Source organism: Lepidothrix coronata, unplaced genomic scaffold (assembly GCF_001604755.1).
Source record: "Lepidothrix coronata isolate B3197 unplaced genomic scaffold, Lepidothrix_coronata-1.0 Scaffold144, whole genome shotgun sequence".
Taxonomy (NCBI): domain Eukaryota; kingdom Metazoa; phylum Chordata; class Aves; order Passeriformes; family Pipridae; genus Lepidothrix; species Lepidothrix coronata.
The window spans coordinates 1,344,794-1,363,773 of NW_016690324.1; the positions used below are offsets into that span (position 1 = coordinate 1,344,794).

The window sequence follows — 18,980 nt, forward strand, 5'->3', positions numbered from 1 at the left end:
AGTGTTAGAACTTGCCCCTGGATGATGAGTTAGATCCACCTTTGTCATTCCCTCACAGCTCTCACGCAGTTCAGCAGCTCATTCCAGCACTCCTTGGAACTCACTGACAATCATCAGCCTGGATCTGCTCCTGCTGACAGTCAGTTTTACACTGGCAGAGCACAGTGGGCCTGGGCCCATCTCTCCCAGGTTACCTGCCTGCCTTCCATAGTTCCTTTTCCAGCCTTGAGCTGTATCTCTGTCCAATGACTTTGTGGGCTCAGCCGAGCTCTCCCTTGAACCTGCTCTGTAATTAGCTCTGCTTTAGGTTCTTATCAGCAGATTAACTGCTACACAAACATTCTGCATTTCCATGGCTTCCAAGCCACATAGGAACTTGGCCACAACCTTGGCATTACTCAGTATGTCATCTGAAGTCTTAGAAGTTTTCCAGACCTTTTAATCTTTACTCCTCACATAATATTCTTCCCTTCAAATGGATGTCATTCCACCCACAGACACTTTGCCTCGTGGGGATCTAAAGCAAGCTGGGTTGAGTAAAGACCCATTTCACACAGGGAGGAAAACACAAGAAAGATAAAGCCTCTAAATATAAGCCTCCATTTGCGAGGACAATAAAGCCCATGTTTAAATCCATTCCTGTTGTAGTTATGGGTGTTATGAGAGCTATAGAAACGACAACCCTATTTGTACTTGATGTTGTAGGAATATATAATGAGGAGGAAGTGTTGTGTCCTGAAAGACTGCCTGGCAGTGTAGGGATAAAGTCAACAGGAAGATCCAAGCAACAGAGAGGAGTACGGGAAAGTTGACAGAACTTTTATCTACAGAGGGATTCAGTGGCTAAAACAAATTATCTGTTGAACAGCGCTGTGATCTCTGTGGGTATTGTGGCCTATCCACATCCCTAAGCAAGTATTTAAGTCTAATTGAAGAAATTAAAGCTTAACATGTGCTTCAGTGCTTTGCTGAATCAGGGCCATAATGCCATTTTAACGCTGGGCAGGGATGAGCTACAGACTGTGTGATATCAGTGACATTCCTTAGTGGCTCCCAAATTGGGTACGTTCTGTCCAGCCAGAAGAACTGAAGCCCCTTTCTGTACTGCGATTTTCAGCTCTGATTAAACCATCTCAATATACATTCCCGAGGCCACTGATGTAATAGATTCCTGCCAGAGAAAAAACTGCGTAAGGCAACGCTGCCAGGAAACGGGAGCACTGACACTTGGTGCCTGTATTTATTGTAAATATCCTGACTGAAGTCTTTTGTGTGGTACTTTGAGAAGCAGCTTGTTGTTGTCACCCTTTTCAACTGCACCATTGTCCAAGTCTGAAAAGAAATTGGGATCTCATCTGTGGTGAAGAAAATCCATCTTAGAAAAGGAGATGAAATACAGTAAAGACAAAAATAGCCTGAAAATGGGTTTCCAGTGGGAAAGTAAGTCTCCTGGAGCTCTTGTCAAAATAATCTTCATCAACAAAGGACTCTTAACTGCTATGGGATTTTTAGCTCTTTTTTTGTCTGTAATAGTAGATTCAATACATGAATGCCCATTTCCCAAAAGTGACGCTCTCCCTGACCGAATGGTCACAACATGACCCCCAGTCCCTTGCTTTGAACAAACTCAGCAGCTTGGCAGCCTTCTGTGCAAGGGAGCCAGCTCACCTTACTCTTAGGCATTTCCCAGAAGCAGCAAAACTGAAGGGGAGTTTTGCAGCTGAGCAGGATAAAACTCTTGAGTGTTTTGTGCCCTCCACCATGGCCGTACCACAGGCTCGGGAGCTCTTCTGCTGGAATCAACGAGCCCCTTGTCTCAGTACTCCAAATGTGCAAGGTTCCTTTATGCGTTAAGCAACTAAATTATAGCCAAAAATAAAATTAAAAAAAACCCACAACAATTTTTTGGCATACTCATAGTATTGAATGTCATCATACTGTTAAACATCAAGGATACTGAGTTTGGACTGGAGTTCTCCCCTGCTAGAGCAGTTAGTGACTGCAGGCTATGGCATCTGGGCAGGCCAGCACTACCCAGAGGTGCACACAGCTCTGTGTAACAGCATCCACAGCTCCTTTCCAGCCCCTGCTGAAACCTGTGGATGTTCCCATAGCCCCATAGCTTTGCCAGACCCTCATTAAGGTGTCAGAGCTAAAGACAGGGAATATCAGTTAAAATGTGGGGCAAGGATGGGGCTTAGCCACACAACAAAGAGCTCCAGACACTGAGCCTGGGGGCAAGTGGGGACACTGCTCCAGGGATGGTGACTCCTGTGGTGGTTGTGGACCAGCCACACCCTGTGGCTTCTGACAGGCCTCACCTGGTAAAAATTATCACAACCCTAAGGAAAGAGCACAGCTGTTTACCAAAATTGAGAGGGGAATATCTTAGTGAAACCACATGATTTACTGGGTGTGCCTTTCAATTTCTGATAAATCCCTCAGTGAAAACATGGCCAATCTGTCACCACAGGTACCTTTCTAATTAAAGTGAGAACATACCACATGCATTTCTCAGTGTCCAGTGCTCTTTCTCCTGGCTTGGAGGGCTGGGTTTGATCTATGAGCTCCTTGTGTGGCTTGGTTAGTGGCCACCTTGGAGTGTGCTCCTCTGTCCTCCAGCCACCACAGCAGCAGAGACCAACGGGATGCTGTGCCAGTGACTTCCTGAAGCCAGACTGCTGATAGAGATTTGGGCAGTTCTATCTTACTGGAATTAATTCCCCTGTTGAGTCAATAAAATGTGGATGCTGAAGTTAACACAGAGTGCAGCACTAAGCCCTGTGAGTGAGAACCAAGAGGGTGTGTGTCTTTCTTTACTAAGGAAACCAAGCTGGTGACTGTCAGAGGACACCTTTCCCTTTCACAAAAAAGTATGGAACAAGTCAGCTGCTGCTGAAGCAAATATACCCCCTTGCCACCTTTTTTTCTTTCCATCTGAGAACAACATCTAAATGTCAAATGATGGTGAGTGACAACCCTTCCTTTTACAGCCTGCTGGCGACTGTGGAAATGTGGTTTGGCTGTCTAGAGAGACAGAAGTGATGAAGATGTGGAATGTCTGAGGACCAGAGGCTTCTTCTATCTGGATTCCTGCCATGGTGTTTCCTAGATTCTACCATTGTCCTCCCTTGCCTGTGGGAGAAGGTTATGATGTGTCAGGGAATGATGCTGTCACCCAGCTGGGTGAAGCCAAGGGGCTGCACCTTTGTGTGCTAGTACCAAAATGTCCTTTTGTAGGAAGGCAGAAATGAGGAGAGACTGGGAGACTGACTCAAGAATATTCTGGGTTTTTTGTGGGTTTGTGATGTTTCTTCGTTCTCCCAGGTGTCTCATTAAAAATGAATTAAAATGAGACAATTAGCTGCTACTGAGAATTTACAATGCTGCTGCATCAAAGTACTTTGGAGTACTCACTAAATAACAGCCAAGTAATTGGTACCATCGCTACTCTCTGTCACAAAGACAATGGACATGGCAAGAGTCCTGGAGAGATGTGGTCTTTACTGAAGAAAGAAATAAGCCTGTTTAAACAGGCTAATTATAAACAACATATATAAATTAACATGATTAGCAGTAGCTTGACTGGCTTTTTCTTTCTTTTCTCTTTTTTTTTCCTGCTTCCTTCCATACAGTGCTCTTCTGGTTGGCTGTAGAATGGGTTCCCTGGTGAACAAATAATGAAAGACAGAAATAATATTACTTTCACAAAACTATGGTCAAAATGCCCTTGTGCTTCTTAAAAATGGAAAATGTGGATACATGTCAACTGGAAAACACTGTCTGACAGTGACTGCAGGACAGCTGCAGCTTCTTCCATGTGTCCCCTCTAACCTTGCTGCTTCCCCTTAGTGCAGAGCAGAATTCAGGTCTTCAATACTGTCAGGACCAAAATTAAAGGTCGACATTTCCCATGCCAAACCTACTGTGCAGGCACCACCAGTCCTTGTGTGTGGGTCACACACAGCCTGGACAGGGTCCCCCTCTGGCACAGGCATGTTTGGTCCCTGCCAATCTTCCACTTTGAGCTGTGATTTACTGCTTTTCCACATCTGCAGCAAGGTACAGCTGCTTCTGCCTCCCCAGCTCTCTGCTCCTGGGGGGCAGGATTTCATCCCAGGAAAGGCAGGAAAGAAACAGGAAAAGCAGTAAGGCAGGAGAGTGGCAGGAGATAATTTCTAACTAACGCTTTTTCACAGGTTACATTTTTTGTTGAGACTATACCAATTCCAGTTTTCATAACAATGCACTTTTCCTTTGACAAGTGCTTATTTCATTTCATATAGTTGTCTAAATAGTTATCACACTGCTAATGTTTCCAGCCAGAAATTACTCCCCAGTGTGCCAGATCCAGACCTTCCAGTAATTTGTGTATGTAAATTTAGATTATTATTACATTAACATGTAGTACTACAGGTAACAAAATGAAAGAGCAGGTACAAATTATCTGCATAAAAATCTGCATAAAATATTCACATATGGAAGCCTAATTTTTCTTGTTTGTAGAAATGTCTCAACATGTCAGATCTATTTATCAATCTCACTTGTGCCCACATAGCTCATATTTATTGTGTGAGTCCTAACATCATCTTCCAGTAGTTCATAAAATATGATCACTGCTTGGGACCTGATCAGAATTCAGAACTGTATGATAATTTGGTTACTACTGTGGGTCTAAAATGCCCTTTTTTTTTCTTTTCCTGCTATGAATTTTTCTCATTTAACAGTCAACTCCGCTATAGAGATTTGGGAATTAGCAGCTGATGACTGTTCAGCACTGCAGGATGCTTAATGCAATTAGCAAAGTTAATAAAATGTTGGACAGGTGCCTTATCCCAGGGGGAGAAAGGCGTTGATCTTATTTGCTCGGGATCAAACAGTTATGTTACCTTGTTTCTTTTAAGAAACCGTTTATTCTTAAAGGGGAACGAAATAAAGAACAAAATCAGTAATTGACCTGTTAGTGGTTGAATTTTACATTAAGCTTCCCTGTTTTCTGCTTCTAGGAGAATAACTTCAGGAAACAGCAAGTACCTGCTTGCAGAGGGGCACAGAAACAAAAGGTACACTGAAAAGGGCAAAGCCTGAGGAATATTACCCTGGAATATCTAAGGAACAAGTTGAAGCCAGCTCTGAACCTTTAATAACGTGTGGAGAATGGGAAGTATAACAGAGGTCAGAGAGGAGTGAGTACACTGTTCCTCCTCTCTTTGACAAAGCTGGTCCTTGGAAATCACACACTTATCAGCTTAACACCTGGAAAGATGGTGGAAAAACTGAGTCAATGAGAGGCAGCTGAAAAGTACTGATCTGCAGACCTGAGGGGAGAAGAAGACTCCTGCTGAAAGGTCCATGAAGCATAAAAAACCCAAGGATGTTGCCAATAAGGTAAGTGTGTGAGTTTTACTTGTATCTTCACTCAAGAGCTCTCAGGTTGGAGGACTCCCCCATTAAGGGTGAATGTTCTCCTACATCTGCCCTTGAGGGAAAACTAAACTAGGTAGTTCTCTGAAGTTATTTCTATGTTGGTTTTAGAGAAAGATTGGGAAGTCTAAGTGAGAGCCTGTAATTATGCTGGGCTGGTTTTTAAAATAAAAAAATTAACATTTCGAAAAAAGACCTTAAGAGAGAAACTGCAGTCAGTCTGTCAGGCTGCTTGTCCTCTGGTTCAAGTCACATTGTTCCAGACTGTATTGATTTTGTGCCTCCCTCACCTCTTTTGTATTTATATCCTCCTAAGAAAAGATTCTACTGTGGCTAAAGTTAAACTAGAGGAAAGGATAATCTTAGTTTCTTCATCCCCATCCTGCCTCCTAAGCCATCAGCTCTAGAGGCAACTGTGCTTAGGGAATACACACAGCTGCCTCTGACATTACACCTTCCCCATGCCTTTGCTCTCTGGGGATCACAACTGAATCAAGAACAATATGAAAAATAGTGGCTGGAAACACGGCATCACTTCTGTCTCTGTGATTGTGTCATCTGAGCAGCCATGGGGGTATTGGAGGGTGAGCAAAACCCCAAAGGGGCCCAGTCTAAGGCAAACCAAGGATACTCCCTGTCCTGCACAGCTTGTGAAGCCCTGTCTGCTTGGGTCCCTTAGAAATCTGTAGAGCGCAGGTGTAAAAACAAGGAGCATTTTAGTGTTCCTGCTGAGGAAAAGGCAGAGCTCCTCGTGCTGAGGCCAGAGTTAACACTGATGTAGCCCCAGTCTTTGGGTAGAGCCACCCCTTTACCCTTCATATAGGTACAAAATGATTCTCAGTCCACAGGTGTCACCTTGGTGCCACTGGTAAATATAAAATGGGAGCGTGACTATGCTTGTGGGCTTGTGCTGAGAAGTTGGTAATTGCTTGAAAGGACTGTAATTTTTGCCTTCACTTAAAACAAAAAACACACAAAAAAGCTGATAAATCTGGTGGTTAAAACCTGGACTGTGCAAAAGGAGTGGGCAGGATGTGCTCTTTTTTGGGGGTGGGGGGAGCTGACTTCCAACTTGCATTTTGTGTTAACACACAGAAATGCCCAACCCTTTAGACACTGCCCGAGCTGACATGAGAGAGGTTCAGATGTGCAGGCTCTCTGTGGCTCCCCTTTGCAGCCCTGGGCTAGGAGAATTCCCTAATCCTGCTTATCTGAAGTATTTACACTCCTCACAGTGTCCAAGTGTCAGCAGGAATGGCATGGCTGGGTTTCGGCTTTGAGTCATCGGGTGAAAGCAGTGTGGTCTGGGGCCTGTAGTGACTAGAAATCATTACCTTGTGTTGGCTGCTTGTCCTCTGCAAGATGAATTTGTGGGCTTGATCCATTTTCCCCACATAGATGGCTTGTATTAGCGTGTCCTCACTGGCAAATTCCCTAAAGACAAACCAAGCTGGGGAGAACTGGGGTGTTTTAACCAGCTGCAACTCACCTGGCCCGTTGAGAGCACAGGTATAGCGAGGGAGCTGCACAGGGTGTGCTGGTCCTGCTCAGCCAGCCAGGACACCCTCTGCTGCCACCCTAAAGCAGTGCTGTGCTCCTGTTCAATCACACGGCCCTTTCCCAACGTGTGCGATAAACTTTCATTTATGTAACCGGGGCGTTTTGTCCTCCATGCCTGCGAGCAGCCCAGTTAGAAAGCAAGCCCGTGCTTTCTAAGGACACGCACTTCAAGAAATAAGCAAACAAACGCTGCCCCTCAGTTTTCACCTGCTGTGAAAAAGCATCCACTGCAATGTCAGGTCCCTAAGCACGGGGTTCTCAGGAGAAGGGTGCTGGACGTGCGGGGTACACCTGGAGAGGGGTCCCCGGGGCAGTGCCCGGCCGCGGTGTCGGGGGAGATGCCGGCGGGGGAGGGGGGCACAGCATCCGCGCAGGGGGGATTCGATCGGCGCGGCTGCCAAAGCCAATTATCGGGGCGAGGACGACATAATTATATTAGGGAACATCTGTACTTCATTAAAAGCCCTCGCGGGGCGGATTCGCGCCGGGCCACGTTACGCACAGGCGCTTCCACCCCCTCCTCTCCCCCTCCACCCTTTTCCGCGCTCCGGCAGCTGCACCGCCCCGGGGCCGCCCCCCGCCCCATCCCCGCGCCGCCCCCCGCCCCGGGCGGCCGCACCTGCCCCCGGCCGGGCCCCCCCCGCCGCCGCGGACCCTCCCAGCGCGGCGGGCAGGCGGCGCTCTGCGGCCGGGCTGTGCGGGGGCCGGGGCGGGCGGGCTGCTCTTCTTCCTCCTCCTCCTCCTTCTCCTCCTCCTCCTTCTCCGCGGCGGCGGGCAGATGCGGCGGATCGCGGGGCGGCTCTGGCCCGCAGCGGGCTCCCGTCCCCCCGCCGCCCCCATGGACGGCAGCGGGGGCAGCAGCCGCGCGTAGCTCGGTGAGTCCCATCCCCGTCCCCTCCGCCGCGCCCTGCCCTGCCCTGCCCGCTCCGCGCTGCCGCAGCCGCCGCTCCCGCGCTCCTCCGCGTCCCTCTCTCCGCGGAAAACATCGCCCCCCACCTCGCCCCGTGTTGGGGCCGGGCTGGGCTGGGCTGGGCTGGGCTGGGCTGGGCTGCGGGGACCGGCCCTGCCACCTGCTCCCTGCGGCGGCCGCGTCTCCCCCGGCGCTGCCGCCCGGTCCCTCCCGCCGGGACGGGGTTTTTGGGGGAGCGCTCCCCGGTTCTGCCGCGCCAGCGTCCTGCCTCCCTGTCTATCCGGAGTCCCCGTGCAGTTGGGCTCCCGAACATTTGTTTCAGGGTAGGACTTTACCAGTATCAGTCTCGGAGTTATTTTGTTTCAGCCAAATTTAATTTAAACTGACTCAGCGGTTGTGAGAAGCTCCGGGGAAAAATGTCAGTATGAGGGTTGTTTTCTTTGCCTGGGATTTAAAGACCTCTCTCTGTGTATATTCGGTAATGATTTCTTGTTGTAAAATAATTTTGCTGTTGCTCTATTTACTCCTGGAATTTAACAGTCCTCCAAGACAGGCTTGTTAGAGGCTGAAATAATCAGCTCCAAGGCACAGACACAGCCCTTGGTCGTTAACAGGTGCAACGTGCATGTTGTTATGAACAATGAAATGGTTTCAGCATTCAGGTTTATTTGTATGCTCTGCATTTCTGTGACTGAAGAAATTGTCATGCTATGTTATGTCAAAGATGTGCTTAGGGCGGGAGCGTGTCCGTAGTACCCAATTAATAGGACAGGGGAGCAGCTGCACAGACCTCATCCCGCAGTGGTGGCTTTAATACCCACGGTGTTCCTGGGTGACATCGTATAGCCTGGGGCGTTTCGGTGGCTTTTGTGAGAATCCGCACTGGGCACTGATCCCTCTGGCACAGGATGAAACGCTGGGAGATGAGGGGAAAAAGAGAAGTGAAGGGACCACTTGTGCTTGGATTGTATTCTCTAGACCTGATGGTCTCTGCCCGTATTGAGTAGGCTGGGGATGGCACATCTTATCATGTTACTGAAACCTAAAATACTGACGCTTATATTGCACAGGAGAAATTTCCTAGACAGCTATTTCCCAGGTAAAAAGACTGTCATTGTTTTAGTAGCTTCGTGGGCTCCTTATTTAAGGCGTTGGGAATTGACTTAATGGGAATCACTCAGGAATTAGAGCTGTCGATCAGAAAGAAATTAGTCTGAGACTTAATTATCGTTCCCAAGCCAATGTAGCGTAAAAGGTGTATTCCAGCAGTCCTGGATGTGGGATACCTGTGCTCTGTGGTGCAGCCAGGAGCACCTTGTGCCTGAAGGTGTGTCTGCCCTCTTCAGCACTGAAAGATGCATCATGCTGGTGCTCTGCTTTCCAGGACTCTTTTAATCTCATCTGTTTTGTCAGGGATGGGAGAAGGAGTGGGCTACCTGTGTGGAATGGGGAAGGACAACTGGGTTAAGGGGTGAGGATGGGGAGAGCATTCCTTTGTTACCCTCTGGCTCTTCACATATTCCAACAAAGAACTGGTAGAGCAAAGGGAGAGTCAAGGGTCTAGCCAGGGAAGAGTGCCTGGTAATGAAGTCTGACCTCCTGGGTGATATTAATGGAGGCACCAAACAACACAAAGGCACCAGAGATGTCTAAGAGGTCTTAGCTTATTGTGAGACATTCACTGAGAAGTTATGCCTTGTACCTTACCCTATCATAAGAGATAGTGCTTCTTCCTCCGTGGAATTGTTGATAAAGTCATGGAAGTGTCACCTGGGGCTTTCAGTCCTCTCCAGAGGGCTTCCCCAGTGGTGGGCTTTGCCAGGTCGTGCTGATGAGCTGCAACAGCAATGAACTTCATGTTGTTCTTTAGTAGCTGCAAACCTTGGAGCAGCAAAGCATTTTGCACAGGATGTGGAGAAGCATAACCAGCATTTCTAGTGCTGTGTTAACTTCCCTTGGACTTCTTACAGCCTCACCCAGCAATGTGATTCCATCCCTTGCGGTTCTTGGTTCAGGGCAGGTGAAGGTAGAAATACATTGGCATTTTGTATAGTTCTAATTGAGCCAAACAAGGAAGATAAACACCTTATTAACCCTTTGCAAGGTGCAAATGGAACAGCTCCCTCTGGTTTAGTGTTGTGTACTGTAAAAATACAGCACACTTCTCAGAAGGCCATTGCTTGAGGAGAAAACATTTCTTTTTTACCATCAAGTCAACTTCATCTGATGATGTTCAGTTGAAAGGATTTATAGCATTATTTAATCAAATTTGAGGACAGTAGTCATAAAGGATTCTTTTAAAATCCTCAGAAGTAATTAGCAGCCTTATTTAGCATCTTGGGCAATTTACTCTGGTGAGAGAGTGATTTGTCCTTTTCACATTGCTGGCAAAATGTGATGTTGCTGTGAGTAAGCTGGATAATGTTTACAGATCTGCTATAGCAGCGAAGCTCTGGATAGTGGTCCTTTGGTTGCCTGAGGCTTTTCTTGTTTGACAGGGCTTTGAAAATGATCTCTGGATGCCAGTTGTATGTTTATGCTGCAGATGCTCATCTGGTCAGGGCTGTGTCCACTCTGCAGCCGTGGATGTGGCTGGGAGTGCTTTGCTCTGCAGGAGCGTCTGGAGCTCGGTGCATCCTAGTGCTGCAGGTACCTGCTCTTGCTCTGCTGAGCAAACCTGTGCAAAAGGAGTTGTGCCCTCACTCCACTGACTTGATCCATCTGCAGGAAAGGATCTGAGTAAAGGTGGGGTCGATGCAAGAGCAGAGCCTTACGGACACCCTGGCCAGCTGGCTTAGGAGACTGATAACTCCAAGCCATTAGCTTGGCCAGGAGTTTACCCCGATGTAAATTGAGTTAAATGTTTCAGATAGTGTCCTCAGAGGAAGGCCTCTTCCCTCACAATAGACATAAGACAGTTAATAAGACAGTTAATAAATGAGGGAATTAATAGTTGCAAATGAATCCAGAATCACAAGTTCAAATCCGTGTGCTGAATTCCTTAGTTCATTTATTCTGGATTCTGATTTCCTTTCTCAAGAGCTGCTCTGCCTGTGGAATAGTAGTTCACATGCTCTGGGATGCTTCTATTACATAGCACCATGCTGGTTGTGTTTTGAGAGATTTTGTCTAAGCAAACTCCCTCTGGACATTTTCCCCACCTGCAGGTTTCCTCAGGGATGCAGAAGCTTAGCAGGTGTATAGTGAAGGCCTTTGCTGGTCAAATGTTTACTCATGTCCTAAATATAACTTCTGGGAATGTGTGTTTGTTTTGGAGCCGGGGAACACTTTTCTCCTTTACCCTCTTTATAGATTCAGAGGATTTAAGCATATGATTAACATTAAACATGTGAATATTCTCCACAGACTCATTTTTTGGATCAAAGACAAGAGTGCTCAGTCTGTTGAGAGGATGGAGCCCGCAACCACTAAATGCAGGGAGCAGATCTACTGCTATGCTTGTCTAAAAAGTGTATGATATGAGTGCTTTGGATTTATGTCTGTCTGTGCCCCAAATCCCTCTGCTAACTGCCGTCTTGATGTTCCTTATCTACAAAGTGCTTGCAAGCATTAACAAACCTTTGTGATGCTGCTGAGACGTGTTGTTATCCCCTTTTTCCAGAAGGGGATGCTGAGAGAGTTTGGCGATCTTTGGTGAGACCACTGTGGGTTATGGATAAAGCTGGGCATTGAACCTGGGGCTTTGAATTCCCAGCCCAGTAAGGCAGCAGGAAGGGCAGCAGCACAGCTCTCTGGCAGTACTGGGTTCTTTCTGCCGTCTTTCACATGGTCAGAATGCTCCCCAGATTTGCATCCTGACACAGAGGCTTCTCGTATTATCTGCTGGGTCAGACTCCAATGCAAAATAGTCTGTCTACAGGAGTGAGCAGTGGCCTGTTAAGGGAAGGAATCTCAGAGAAAATTGTGTGTCCGTGCTGGCTCTCAGCCTTGCTGGATGTTGCAGGCAGAGCTGCTGCGTCAAGATTCCTCTTATCTGAGCTTAGAAAAAGGGGATTTTTTCCATCTTCTCTAAGTGCAGTGATTCTTGATTTCTCACTGTTTTAAAAATACTCAGTGCCTCTACAGAGCAGGGAGCCCAAATCCATGCATACAAATATAGACACACTAGGTGTGCGTGCCTGTGAGCTGGCAAATGAATCAGTTCCCAAATCTGAAGTTGGCATCCTGTCAGTTTCAGCTCCGAGGTGTTTTTTCTTCTTCTTCCTGGTTTTATTGTGCTTCACTTCTTAAATTAGAAGAATTTCTCAAGAGAGAATGGGTTAACTTCAAACCTAGAGGAACGTGCTGTGCACTGATCCTGCAGGGCAGTGCAGGGGGGAGAGGCCAGTGCCTGCCTCCCTCCCTTGCTGCTCTGGCCCTGGTCCATAAGAGCTTCCCAGACCCACAGTGGGATGCCAGTGTGCTGGGAAGCTGTTGGGGCCCAGGCAGGCTCGTGCTGGGTCCAGTAAACTGTGACAAAGGCAAGTTTCTGTGTGTTTTGAGTTTTCCCTTTATAAAATTCAATTTATCAAAATCCAGTGTTTTGTACAAGGCAAGTGACAAATTTGCAGCAATTCTGGAGTTTCCCACAGGACAGCAGTACCTGTGCATACAAACGTGTGTGAGGGACAGACAAGCCCTAATTGGGAATTTACTGCCTTTACGTGCTTTGTGAATGAACCACAACCTTCCTGAGCTTTTACACGTACATAATGGCATCTTTCCCTCTTTCCTTTTATCCTCTGTAGGGAACCTGTGTTCTTCAGAACTCATGGTCCCTTCCATAGATGACCCAATCAGCCTTCATCATTGCTTGTTAGATCAGAAACTTATTAGTTAATAGCAGTACTGTTCTTCCTTTTAGTCCCTACTACAGCTAAGCTCATGGCATTTACAGACAGACTTGTTAGTCATTAATATTCTTTGTATTCTTCATCTTTGGCTTCAGAAGAGAAGGCCTTTCATCTTTTGCCTTGCTTTGTTTTTTTAGAAGAAACCAAGTTTGACTGGAGGAAAAAAGAAACCAAAAAAACATTTCTCTCCTGCTTTCTTATAAGCTTCCAAGCAGTCTCCCCTGCTGACTTTGTACTCTCACAGTAGACAAACATTGACTTTGTTTTCATAGAATATAACTGTTTTGTTTTTTTTCCTTGTTTTACCTTTTTGGTTATGCCTCAGCAGCTTGACAGGAGCAACAACTGCCTCTTTTGCTGAAATTTTCAATTTTTTACTTAATTTTCCCATCAGGTTTATTGTACCTAAAGTCAAGTTGTTGTAAAGAGACCATAGTCATGTGTCTAAACTTAGAAAAATTGTGAAGGGTTTCCCTGGTTTGGAGACTGTGAGATTACTGTGATCAATCTGTCAATTCTTGTTCTCTTCTTTAAAAGAAATCAAAATGCTGATACCCAGGAATGTATTCTAACTCTGTGTACTGGGGGTGATGTGTGCCAAACCCACGTCCTCAGCTGGGAAAGGCTTTGTTTCCATCATTAAATTCTCTTTGCCTATAAGTGGTCAAATCCTTTGCTAATCTGCAGTGTTAACTAAAAGGAAAATACAGAGGCACAGCATTTGTTGTTTGTGATCTATGAGATCTCAGACCTCATTTCTGAAGAACAGGACCAAAAGAAAAAAAAAAAACAAACTTCTGGCCTGGGCTATCTGGTTTGCTCTTGAGGTTCATTCAATGCTTTTTGGAGTGTGCCAGTAGTTCATATCCATGCTGCTCAGGTTTCCTCGCTCCCAGCTCTGATGCCGTGCACATCGCAGTGCGATCATTAAGTGTGATTACCACATTTTTGACCTATTTAAAAGTGTCTGGCTGTGAAATTCCAAAGATTCTAATTTAAGCTATAAAACAGATTATTAATGTGCCGCCGCTTACACATTTCATGGCTCATTTCCTGATTACAGCAGTTCTGAACGTGTACGTGTTGGCTGTTCCAATGCGTGTGCATAAACATCCCATCCCGTGTACAGCCTGGTCACCTGGCTTGGGGCTCACGTTCCACATACCTTCCACAGCTTAAAACAAGTAGAAGAGAAAGCCACAAGTGCAGGAAGTTGTGACAAACCACACTGGTACCGGCAAAAGGCTTGATGCTTTTTGTAGGGCTGGAGCTCAGGACAGGGTTGGGAATGAGGGTGGTGCAGGGGTATGGAAGTCAGGCAAGAGAACAGGCTTCAGGAACATCTTCAGACAGTCCCTTGCTCTGCCCTGTGGACTGGAGGTGCCCTCTGAAAGCATAAGGTCTGGATGGCTGTCCCTGGATTGCTGCCAGGAGACTTCAGCTGTACTGAAACTGGAACACAGGCAAGATGCTACGTGTAGTCAGAGGATCTGCAGAGAGCAAAGATGACTGTCAGGATCTTCAGTCTGTTCCATCGCTTCATTCAAATCTGTCACCTTGTTCATGGAACTGAAACGCTCCAGAGCCTCCTTTACCCACGTGCACAGAAAGGAGTTTGGGGTTATGGTTATGTGGGTCACTTATGATTCAACCTTTAGGATGGCCCAGCATGAAATAATTCACCAGGGTTACAGGTGCAACTGCGAACAGCAGGTCCAGTGGAGAAATTCAGGTTGAAAGATAAAGAGCAGGTGAAAGTATTGTAGAAATTATCCTGTGATGCTGTGAGGCACTTCTGAGCATTGTACACTTACATTGATGTTTCATAGGATTACTTATGTGCTGAAAACTGCACCTGGAGATCTCCCTGAGCTGGGAGCGTGTGTAAAGCTGAGTGCGTGGCTGGCTGTGTTTGGTGCCTTGTTCCAGAGGGGATGAACCTGGTCCTGAATGAACTGCCAGGTATAGATGTCTGCCTCTGTATGAGATTAGCAGTGATTTTATACAAGTTTGGGATGCAGGATGAAAGCAAGGTTTGGAGGAGGTGAGATGAGACCTTTCAGGACCTGGGGGAGAACTTTGAACCAGTTGTGCCTTGTGCACACAACATGAGAGAGGTGAGAACCGGGCACTAGGCTGTGGAGTTTGTCCCTGCTGAGGAGCAGTGTGTCTTGGCACTTTCTGCCCCGCTCCAAGGAGAGGGGATGGAGGGAGAGGTGCAATTAGTGCTCCCCATCTCCAAGCACTGCTGGAGGACAAGGTTAGCAGCGTCCCTCGTGGCTGCTGCTGTGCCAAGACCTGGAGGAGAGATTCCTGTTCCTCCTGGCCTCCATGGAGACTGCCAGCATTGTGTGCTCTTCTGTGCATCGAGGATGGGATTTTTGCTTCTGTTCCTGGCATGTGCATATGCTAAACAGCATTTCAGATGCTCAGTGTGTATTGCTTTAGAACTTTATAAAAGCAGAGTGGCTGCCATTCATTACTCAGTTGCTGGAACTGATTTGGATCCTTCTGTCTCCCAACTGAGAGGCTGGTAGTGAGGCTGGCTGAGCCCTGGTAGAAGGTATCATTACATAGTGTACACAGCTGGGAGAGCATCAGCTCGTCGTTTGCAGTTGTCTTATTTCTTAATGTGGTGTAGTAAATTATAAATGTACACAAACACCTACGGAGTGTTTCATTCATGAGCTGCTAGACTGCAGCGTGCTTTTTGAAATTGCTGGTTTGGGGGTTGTTTTTGTTTTGTGGGATAATTTCGTTATCTGATACCAGGCGTTTCCTAAAAGTAAATCGATCACGTGAGAACCATGTGTCTGTTAGTGATTCTGCTAATAAAAATTTAGTGTTTTTTTTTTTATTCTATAGAAGATTTTCTATCCAACAGCCTTTTTATTCTTTATGGCTGTTATTAGGTAATTTCAGGAAGGCCATTATTTGCTAATGGGTGTGTTGTGGGGCTTGGAAGCATGTACCACAGCATCCAGCAGAAGTATTTGAAGGAACAGATTGTTAGGAAAATGTGCAAGAGGTTTGTATAAACAGGGATGGTTACAAGGAGTCCCTCTCGTGGCATTACTCACATGCCTCTGTTCTGGGCTGTAACAGTGCTAACAGTGATCCAATTTGTGTGTTAAAGCAAGGATCTTCTGAAGTGGAACCACAAATGACAGCAGAATTATGATTACGGGGCGGTCAGTGCTGATGGCGAGCCCAACATAACACACAAGTCTGGCTGCTGTTAGGAGAACGTGCCCGTCTAATAAGCAGCTTAACTTGGTGTATTACTGTGAAATAGAAAGAACCATGGAATATGTGATGTGAATAGTAGGCTGGATTTCCCTGTCACTTCGTATTTGTGTTCCTGGAGCTGCCCTGGTTTTGCCAGGGTTACTTCTGAATTACACCCAAGTGAATGAGAGGTGGATTTCCTCTTCTCAACACCTTTCTTTTTAATCTGGAAACGGCACTATAATTTCTTCCTTTTAGCCCTAAATTTGAAGTTTTCATATCAGACAAAATGTAGCCAGAAAGACTAATTGGTCTGAATGTTTTATTTTTCCTGGTCAGCTGCTGACTGATACAACTTATTCAATTCCATTAAAGAGAATAGGTGCTGTTCCTTTCTTCTTAATGGGAGTTGAATTAGGCCATTAAAGGCCAATTTCAGGAGAGATATTAGCAAATACTAAGGCTTGATCCACAGCATTTGGCAGTCAATAAATCAGCAGTTGCTGTCTACACAATAGAAGGTCTAGTAGGGGTTTGAGTGTCTTTCAGATTGAGAGCCCTCATCTTGAGTATCACTTCTTTAAGTTTTCTGAAATCAGTTAAATTGAGATGAAACCAGTGACTTGTTCATGTCTGTTGGAGTTGCTCAAAATTTATGTTCTTCACTGAGAGTAGACTGTGCTCTGCTGTGCCTGGATGGGGGAAACCAGAAGCTTTTCCCCTTGGACTATAAATAGCCTGATAAATGTTTGTGTTCCAAAGGAGGTGTTCAACCAGCCACTGACATGGTGTTTCCAAACTGCCTTAAATCACTTCCTGATCGTTTACATTGCAGGTATCCAGGTTTTACTTTTGGTAGGCTTTTACATGCATGAAGTTTTCTTTTAAGATTGTTGTGCCTCTCCTGCCTTCCCTTCTGTCGGGGTTCTTTTTTACAAGTCATGTCTAAATATCTCAGTGGAATGCTGTGGAAAGAAAAGTCTGTTGTATGAGGCTGTGGGTTTGAGTGTTTCAGCAAGAAGCACAAGAAATTGGAGGTTCTGCCCTGCACACCTTCTATCTTGATGCTTTGACAAGCCCCATTTAAAAACTCTTATGGCAAGTGATTTTTCTGAGCACGTGTGGAGGGGAATGTGTAAAGTGCTTGAGATGGTGGGGACTAGGAAGAGGCATGACAACTGCTTTGTGCAAGATGATCTGTGTTGGGAGGAACAAATGGTGCACTGAGATGACAAATGGAGCAGCAGAGGTGCAGCTGGGCTGCCAGGGCTGTTCGATAGCAGAGGTACCGACAAGCGGCTCCGCGGAAGGAGTTTGTGGTCAATATAAACAATTTCCTGTTAGGTTTGAGCTTGCTGATAAATTAATGATATAATTCTCATTGATTTAATTAAATTAGATTCCAGGCCCTTGATTTGCAGAGTTTTCTGGTAGTGGTTTTGTAACTAGACGGGCAAATAAATGGCCTTTATTTTCTTGCTTGCTGGGTGGGGTGTCTGGTGATAATTACTGCATTTATCAAGGCGTCCTTCCATGTTGGAGACAGGCTGGTATCCACTTCTGACGGACGGAAACAGGGACAGTGAGATTATGGGCCTTGTCTAGAGGCTGCTGTGAGATGTATCAGAGCACAGGAGTTAAGTGCTAGCACCCTAAAAGCCACATTGGTCCCCTGAGTCATGCATTGCACCTCCTTTGGGCTGTTCTGTGCCTTTGCCCTTCCTGGGGAGGGCAAAGAAATGCTGTACAAATCTGTCACTGTTCCTGCACCAGGGTGTTACTGCTGTCAGCAAGGAAAGCTCAAGTGCAAAGACTCGAGGTTTCGGTACCGTCCCAGCTTTGCTTTTCACCTGCCGAGACAACATGTGCCAATGTCACATTGCTCTGATTTAGTTTTGCTTTCTCTCACATGAGTTTGAATGTGTGTTGGCTTTTGTCAGGAGATCAAGAAGGAATTAAAGCTGCATTCTACTTAATTGTTCGTCAGCAGCTAAAATCATGACAAAATTGCTCCACCCCAATTAGTAAAACAGCTATTAAGAAGAGTTAATTAGAGTCAATAGCTGAATTTTATTTATATGTATCTTCTTATTTCTGCTAATTACTGTGTTGAGTAACAAGTTTAGTAAAACCAGCTTATAAGAGGAACGACAATTAAATCTTAGGAAGAAGAGAATGGTTTTTTCCCTTCAACAGAACTGGAGGAGTTTGTACCCATGAGTTAGATTTGCAAAGCCTCTGAGCCTCCTCCATTGGTATTTTTTTTCCTAGAAACAATGCTGTCAGCACCAATCACCATTGCCCCAAAAGGGTCATTTACTTTTCATAAAAAATAATAAAGACCTGTATAAATATTCTCCATATGCTGCTCCTGGATTGTATTAGTGAAATATGTCAGTGTTTGTGGTGTGTGCAGCCCTGTGTTTCATGACATCACTTGAAAAATGCAAGACATTCATGTGAGTTATTTGGAAGATGGTGACAAGCCTATTTGGCAGAGCTCTGTCTTAAAGAGAGCATTTTCAGGCACAGAGCAGAGACAAACATGCGTGGCCAGTGCTGGGGTAGCAGACTTCAGCCCATGTGCTGCTGGAAAGATGGCTGTGGGGCTTTCCAGTTTGGTGGGCTTTTCCAGTGTGACCTGTGGGACCAAGTGCTTGGAGGCACCAAGCAGATGGCTATGAAGATCTTTTCTGCATGGCTTCCAGAGATAGGAGAGCAGGGGGGTTTTGACAGCTTATGTAGTGTTGGGTCTCTACCACACCTTCCTATTTTCTATCCGTGGTTTTACTGAGCTTCTCAGATTATCTCGGTGTTGCCAAGGTGGAGCTCAGTAGTAGAACTGTAGACACAGAAGAATCTAAGGTAAGGTTTGGCCTCTTTAAGCAAGTTAGACTTCCACCTGACAGTGCTGGCTAGAGCAGGTTGAACCTGTGCACATCTGGTGCCTCATACACCTGAATGCAGGTGTTTGCATTGGTGACCAGAGCTGGGTTTGTCTGAGC

General features: G+C 46.0%; 1 protein-coding gene across 1 annotated transcript in view; it reads left to right on the plus strand.

The window, feature by feature from the left end:
* The first annotated feature begins 7,755 nt into the window (after positions 1-7,755).
* Positions 7,756-18,980, plus strand: part of RASGEF1C (RasGEF domain family member 1C) — a 72,354-nt gene continuing 61,129 nt past the window's right edge. The window contains exon 1 of the mRNA XM_017827988.1: positions 7,756-7,859. The gene's annotated coding sequence lies outside the window, so the exon portion shown is untranslated. The remainder of the gene's footprint in view (positions 7,860-18,980) is intronic.